The 6,779-nt window shown below is 41.9% G+C and overlaps 1 pseudogene; it reads left to right on the top strand.

Annotated features, from left to right (window-relative positions):
* The first annotated feature begins 2,733 nt into the window (after window positions 1-2,733).
* On the top strand, window positions 2,734-6,072 carry LOC127919106 (uncharacterized; annotated as a pseudogene).
* The last annotated feature ends 707 nt before the right edge of the window (window positions 6,073-6,779 follow it).

Here is a 6,779-nt window from a genome sequence, read left to right as displayed (position 1 = left end):
CAGAAGTTAATATCAAGAACAGATCACTCTGGAGTCAGAAGTTAATATCAAGAACAGATCACTCTGGAGTCAGAAGTTAATATCAAGAACAGATCACTCTGGAGTCAGAAGTTAACAGCAAGAACAGATCACTCTGGAGTCCGAATTTAATATCAAGAACAGATCACTCTGGAATCAGAAGTTAATATCAAGAACAGATCACTCTGGAATCAGAAGTTAATATCAAGAACAGATCATTCTGGAGTCAGAAGTTAACAGCAAGAACAGATCACTCTGGAATCAGAAGTTAATATCAAGAACAGATCATTCTGGAGTCAGAAGTTAACAGCAAGAACAGATCACTCTGGACTCAGAAGTTAACAGCAAGAACAGATCCCTCTGGAGTCAGAAGTTAACAGCAATAACAGGTCCCTCTGGAGTCAGAAGTTAATATCAAGAACAGATCATTCTGGAGTCAGAAGTTAACAGCAAGAACAGATCACTCTGGAATCAGAAGTTAATATCAAGAACAGATCATTCTGGAGTCAGAAGTTAACAGCAAGAACAGATCACTCTGGACTCAGAAGTTAACAGCAAGAACAGATCCCTCTGGAGTCAGAAGTTAACAGCAATAACAGGTCCCTCTGGAGTCAGAAGTTAATATCAAGAACAGATCACTCTGGAGTCAGAAGTTAACAGAATGTGTATTTTAGCCTATTATTTTAGCCTATGTTAACAAGTGTTCATTTTCTTGGTGTTTCATTTTTAGTGTTAAGAGGTGTTGATTTAAGAGTTGTTTTTTACACCATCTGTGCAAATATAACTCCCAGGTGAGTGTTTTATACAGAGGCAGGGCGGTGGCACTGAGCAGTGTTGATTGAGCTTCCGTTTTTAACTTGAAACTTCCTTTTCATCTAATTGCAGACGGTGCAAGGGCAGCTGGAATTGCACAGCAGTGAAAGGTAAGTAATTTCCACCATAATTTGCAAATAAATTAATTAAAAATCCTACAATGTGATTTTCTGGATTTTTTTTTCTCATTTTGTCTGTCATAGTTGAAGTGTACCTATGATGAAAATTACAGGCCTCTCTCATCTTTTTAAGTTGGAGAACTTGCACAATTGGTGGCTGACTAAATACTTTTTTGCCCCACTGTATATGGACTGAATTAATCGAACAAAAGGACCATTTGTGATTTTTATGGGACATATTAGAGTGCCAACAAAAGAAGCTCGTCAAAGGTAAGGCATGATTTATATTTTATTTCTGCGTTCTGTGTTGCGCCTGCAGGGTTGAAATATGCTACTCTCGCTTTGTTTACTGTTGTACTATCATCAGATAATTGCTTCTTATGCTTTCGCCGAAAAGCCTTTTTGAAATATGACATGTTGGCTGGATTCACAACGAGTGTAGCTTTAACTTGATATCTTACATGTGTGATTTAATGAAAGTTTGAATTTTATAGTATTTTATTTGAATTTGGAGCTCTGCATTTTCCCTGGCTATTGGCCAGGTGGGACAATTGCGTCCCACCTATCCCAGAGATGTTAATTATTTATTTACTAAATATACCTAACTAATCACACAGAATTACATATACACAGAATGAATCATACCTTGATTATAAATTATGTCATAAAGGAAAACGTCCTAGCGGACGGAACAGATATGACAGCTTGTTACACAAAGAAAAGGGCTGGGTTTGAGTGAAAGAGCGGGAAGACTTGAGGAACAAAGGCGAAGCTGTGCTACCGTAAATACAGTATCTTATGCATTCTAAATTACCGCCCATTTGGAAAAGGAAAATGCAATAAATATTGACATCATATTCATTAAGTACCAACGCATATTTTCAACTGGTTCTATTACCGAAATATAGTTCCTTTCCCCCACTGTTTGATGTTCCCAGACTCTCTATGTTTAACAAAGGCTATTCAAGAGTCCCTCATTAGAGTCAGAGAGAGAGGGAAGGGAGAAAGGTATTTATGGGGAGGAGGGGTCATAAACCTTACCCACAGGCCAACATCATGACACTATATTGCTTGCTCCAACACCAACCTCAACATCTTGTAACTTAGCTCTAACGTTAGCTACCTAGTGCACATGCCCAGACGTGAAAAGGTTGTCCTCAGTAATTTAGATTAACATGTCTATGTTGTGGGCTTGTTGTTAATCACAGATCAGACATTGTGTTCAAGCCAATACGGCTTGAAATGTATTGCCAGTTTCTTTTCCTATTGTCATGACATCCGTCGGAGTCGGGTCCTCTCCTTGTTCGGGCGGTGCTGGTAGCGTCGCCGGTCTTCTAGCCATCTTCGATCCACTTTTCATTTTCCATGTGTTTTGTCTTGTTTTTCCTCACACCTGGTTTCAATTCCCTCAATCACTTGTTGTGTATTTAACTCTCTGTTCCCCCCATGTCTTTGTGTGGGATTGTTTATTGTAAGTGCTTGTGCACGTGTTGTTTGGTGCGCAACGGGTTTTTGTAACCAATTATTCTTGTTATTTTTATGGCGTGGGTTTTGCTATTAAACTGCTCCGGCTATTACCAAGTTCTGCTCTCCTGCGTCTGACTTCCCTGCCACCGATTACACACCCCATACACCTATAGATTTGAGTGGTGGTTGTAACTGTTGGAGCTACGTTAGATAGATAGCTAGTTTGGTTGGTTGATTTCAATGGAATATTATTTTGCAAGCCCCAGAACCCCAGAGTCCCAGGCAGACAGACACCTGTTACGTCATTAAAGTGGCAATGGTTGACCCACTGCAGGGAAGACAGAAGGGTAAAGGGTATAAGGGGCATTTTGGGTGATTGTTTCTATATGTACAGCTACACCATAAAATATTTGCAACCATATTTCACTTAAATATGACGTGCACAATTACAATTTGCAGGAGTGCAGTGCAGTGCAACATGTTGTTGAAGGTCCATTACCAAAAATGCAAGAAGTTCATGAAGTTGCAGCCTGAGTTTTCCTATTGAGATTTAATCAATCACGGAGAATATATGAACTGTCTGATGTATTTTCTTAATTTAACCATTGGACTTGATTTGGGTCAGACCCATTCTCTTGCCCCCTAGGTGGCTTATCTCCCTGGGTTCTGGTTAGTCTCTCTTTTTTGTAGTCCAAAATAGGTTTGGACTGCCCACTGCAGCCCAAATACAAATTTTGAATATTCCCAAACTGAGGTGGAGGAGGATGTCCTGCTAGACCTGATTGAGGCCAACCTGTTCCTCACAATCAAGGATCTTGATGAAGGTATCTTTCTACAGTCTCATAATGAGATCAAATAACATGAATGTATGGGTTGGTTGCTTTGATCCGTTGTTTGTGCTCAGACTTTTCTCCTGCAGGCTGTTCGAGACCTAATTCGTGCATAGACACATTATCCTTCTCGTCAAGTGATTTAGACCTGAGATCTCCAGAAAGACGGTCTAAAAAGGCCAACACAACCTCAGGAGATGAGGCCATTGACTCCTCAGCAGCAAAAGAGGTATGATGATAACTGATATTGGATGTTGATAATCCCATTTGTGTGTTTGGAGATTCCGACAGCATAAACCAACCCTAAATAGTTCAACTTTTCTCTTGTCTTAATAGATGAGGACCTGACGAGCAGACCTGGTCGGCAGGACGTATTAGAAGAGCACCAGACAACCATGACATTGGACCACAGAACCAGGAGAGAGATGATTGCCACATGAAAGAGATGCGTGATATGCGTAAGCGTCTCGTTAGCCAATCTGACCACCAACAATGGATCAAAACAATCAAACTATACATTAATGTAAATAGGCATCATTATGAGACTGTAGACAGATACAGAACCTTCATCAACAAAACTTTGGTTAATTAACATAGTTGGCGTGTGTATGCTTTTCCTATTTTTGAGCGGGAAGCTTCCCACTCGACAGAGAGAACGTTATGCTCTTGGAATTGTGACCTTCTTTCCTTCGTTGAGAGTTCATTTCCCCCAAAGACTATGTAAATACTGGCAGGACATGCTTGCTTTAATATTTTGACATTTGTTCTGGAGACTGAAAGGGGCATCAAATAGTCATAGAATCAAGTCTAAAATTATGACAATTTGACCACCATGTTGGTCACCTTTTCCCATATCTAAATCAAATCAAATCAAATTATATTTGCACATTGCGCCAAATACAACAGGTGCAGTAGACCTTACAGTGAAATGCTTACTTACAAGCCCTGAACCAACAAAGTAAGAATAAGAAATAAAAGGAACAAATAATGAAAGAGCAGCAGTAAAATAACAGTAGTGAGGCTACATACAGGGGTATCGGTGCAGAGTCAATATGCTGGGGCACCGGTTAGTCGAGGTAATTGAGGTAGTATGTACATGTAGGTCTAGTTATTAAAGTGACTATGCATAGATAATAACAGAGTAGCAGCAGCGTAAAGACGGGGGGGCAATGCAAGTAGTCTGGGTAGCCATTTGATTAGACATTCAGGAGTCTTATGGCTTGGGGGTAGAAGCTGTTGAGACTTGGCGATCCAGTACCTCTTGCCTTGCGGTAGCAGAGAGAAATAGTCTATGACTACAGTGGCTGGAATTTTACACAATTTTTAGGGCCTTCCTCTGACACCGCGAGGTATAGACGTCCTGGATGGCAGGAAGCTTGGCTCCAGTGATGTTCTGGGCCGTACACATTACCCTCTGTAGTGCCTTGCGGTCGGAGGCCGAGCACTTACCATACCAGGCAGTGATGCAAACAATCATGATGCTCTCAATGGTGCAGCTGTAGAACATTTTGAGGATCTGACCCATGCCAAATATTTTCAGTCTCCTTAGGGGGAATAGGTTTCGTTGTGCCCTCTTCATGACTGTCTTGGTGTGCTTGGACCATATTCGTTTGTTGGTGATGTGGACACCAAGGAACTTGAAGCTCTCAACCTGCTCCACTACAGCCCAGTCTATAAGAATGGGGGCATGCTCGGTCCTCCTTTTCCTGTAGTCCACAATCATCTCCTTTCTCTTGATCACATTGAGGGAGAGCTTGTTGTCCTGGCTCCATGCGGCCAGGTCTCTGACCTCCTCCCTATAGGCTGTCTCGTTGTGATCAGGCCTACCACTGTTGGCAAACTTAATGATGGGTTTGGAGTCGTGCCTGGCCATGCGGTCATGACTGAACAGGGAATACAGGAAGGGACTGAGCACGCACCCCTGAGGGTCCCCTGTGTTGAGGATCAGCGTGGTGGATGTGTTGTTTACCCACCCTCACCACCTGGGGGCGGCCCGGAACACTTTTATGATCCTGACACGGGCAAAGGATATCGGAATTATTGCCTGAAGACGGTATCAAGGAAGACCTCATGTCAACCCTTCAAGAGAGTATTTCACCCAGTGGACTTTGTTGTAGGTGAATCAGGACCTGTTGCTGATGTTCGACGATGAAACATCCTCTAAGCTCCTTGAAAAGTGGGACACTGTATTGAAGCCTAAGTCATGAAATCCCTGACCACAACCACCGATATGCATTGCCTCCTGAAGTCTGCAGAAAACTGCCAGAGAATGACAGCGAAAGTTGATTATCTCATGGGTAGTGCAATGTTTCAAACTCAGCAATATTGTTTTATGTGATTTGGGGTGTTTACCTTTACTTGCCCTCAGACTGGGACAATGATATGTTTTCCTGCTGCTGCTGCTGCTTCATCTCATCCCACAACCAGCAGGAGGGAAGAGGATCAAGATCAGTGCCAGTAATGCTGTGGGCAGACTAATTGCACTTTCATAAGGTAAGTGACTTAAAAAGAGTGACTTAAAGAAGATCCTTTGTGTGTTGCAGTCATGCTGCAGCAATGAAGACCATCTTGCTAGGAGCCATGGTCGACAGACATACCTCCTTGCCGTCTGTAGAAGACAGAGCGAGATTGACAACTACTACATCGTGCTGGACAAGAGGCTTGTTCCCTGCCAGGTAACTAGTGATCTGTGTGCGTTTGATGAACTGTTCAAAGCCCACTTTTTTTTCTTTAACCTGAGGTATGATGATGCTCTTGTCAACTACACATTTGTGCAGACAACCTTCTACAACATAGATGTAGGCAAAAACAAGAGATGCCCCTAGCGCGATAGAGTTGAGGACAAAACTTCTTAACTAGATAAATGTATGTTACTGTGCACAGAAACAGCCAGTCATTGATATCTCATTTGAGAATAGAGCATAGCTTCTATCCCTCCACCAAGATTAGATTAGTCTGTGCTCAAGAAAGTTGTAGATGGCAGTTTTCAACATACTCAGGTTTCAGAAAACATTTGAATATTATTCATAAGGATGTTGGTCAAGTAGTTGATGCATTAAGCTTAGAAGGGCCCGCTCATGTTGCTGATTCTCCAGTCCAGTCAGAACCTCCACCAATGGGTGGTGACGTTGGTGTCCCACTTGATAACCCTGAAAGTGATTGTTTTGAGAAGAGTCTTGCTTAAATATGTGTGCCTCATAATTGCTAAGTTGCAAGCTAGTGGTGTTGCAAGTAGTGTTGTGTCAACAGTAGCGTGTGATTTAGAAGAGCTTACTACGGGCTACACTCCTGAACAAGATGTTCTGCCAGTTATGGAGAAACCCTCTTTATCTGCTGTAAAGGAGTAGTTTTGAGAACTTTGAAAACCCATTTGCCAGTTTTAACACAGAAACCAAGAAAACAAAGTACTTCAACCAAAAATGGGATGTTGTGGAGCCAGTAGAAGTAGTGTTGGGAGTGAGATATGATAGCAGGGTAAATAAACAAACAGGCATATATGATCAAGTCCCAGTGAAAGACACGTTTGTATATA

The sequence above is a fragment of the Oncorhynchus keta genome, unplaced genomic scaffold (genome assembly GCF_023373465.1).
Source record: "Oncorhynchus keta strain PuntledgeMale-10-30-2019 unplaced genomic scaffold, Oket_V2 Un_contig_15765_pilon_pilon, whole genome shotgun sequence".
NCBI classification, from domain to species: Eukaryota; Metazoa; Chordata; class Actinopteri; order Salmoniformes; family Salmonidae; genus Oncorhynchus; species Oncorhynchus keta.
The sequence above is the reverse complement of the archived record's forward strand: the minus strand, read 5'-3'. Positions and strand labels throughout refer to the sequence as shown.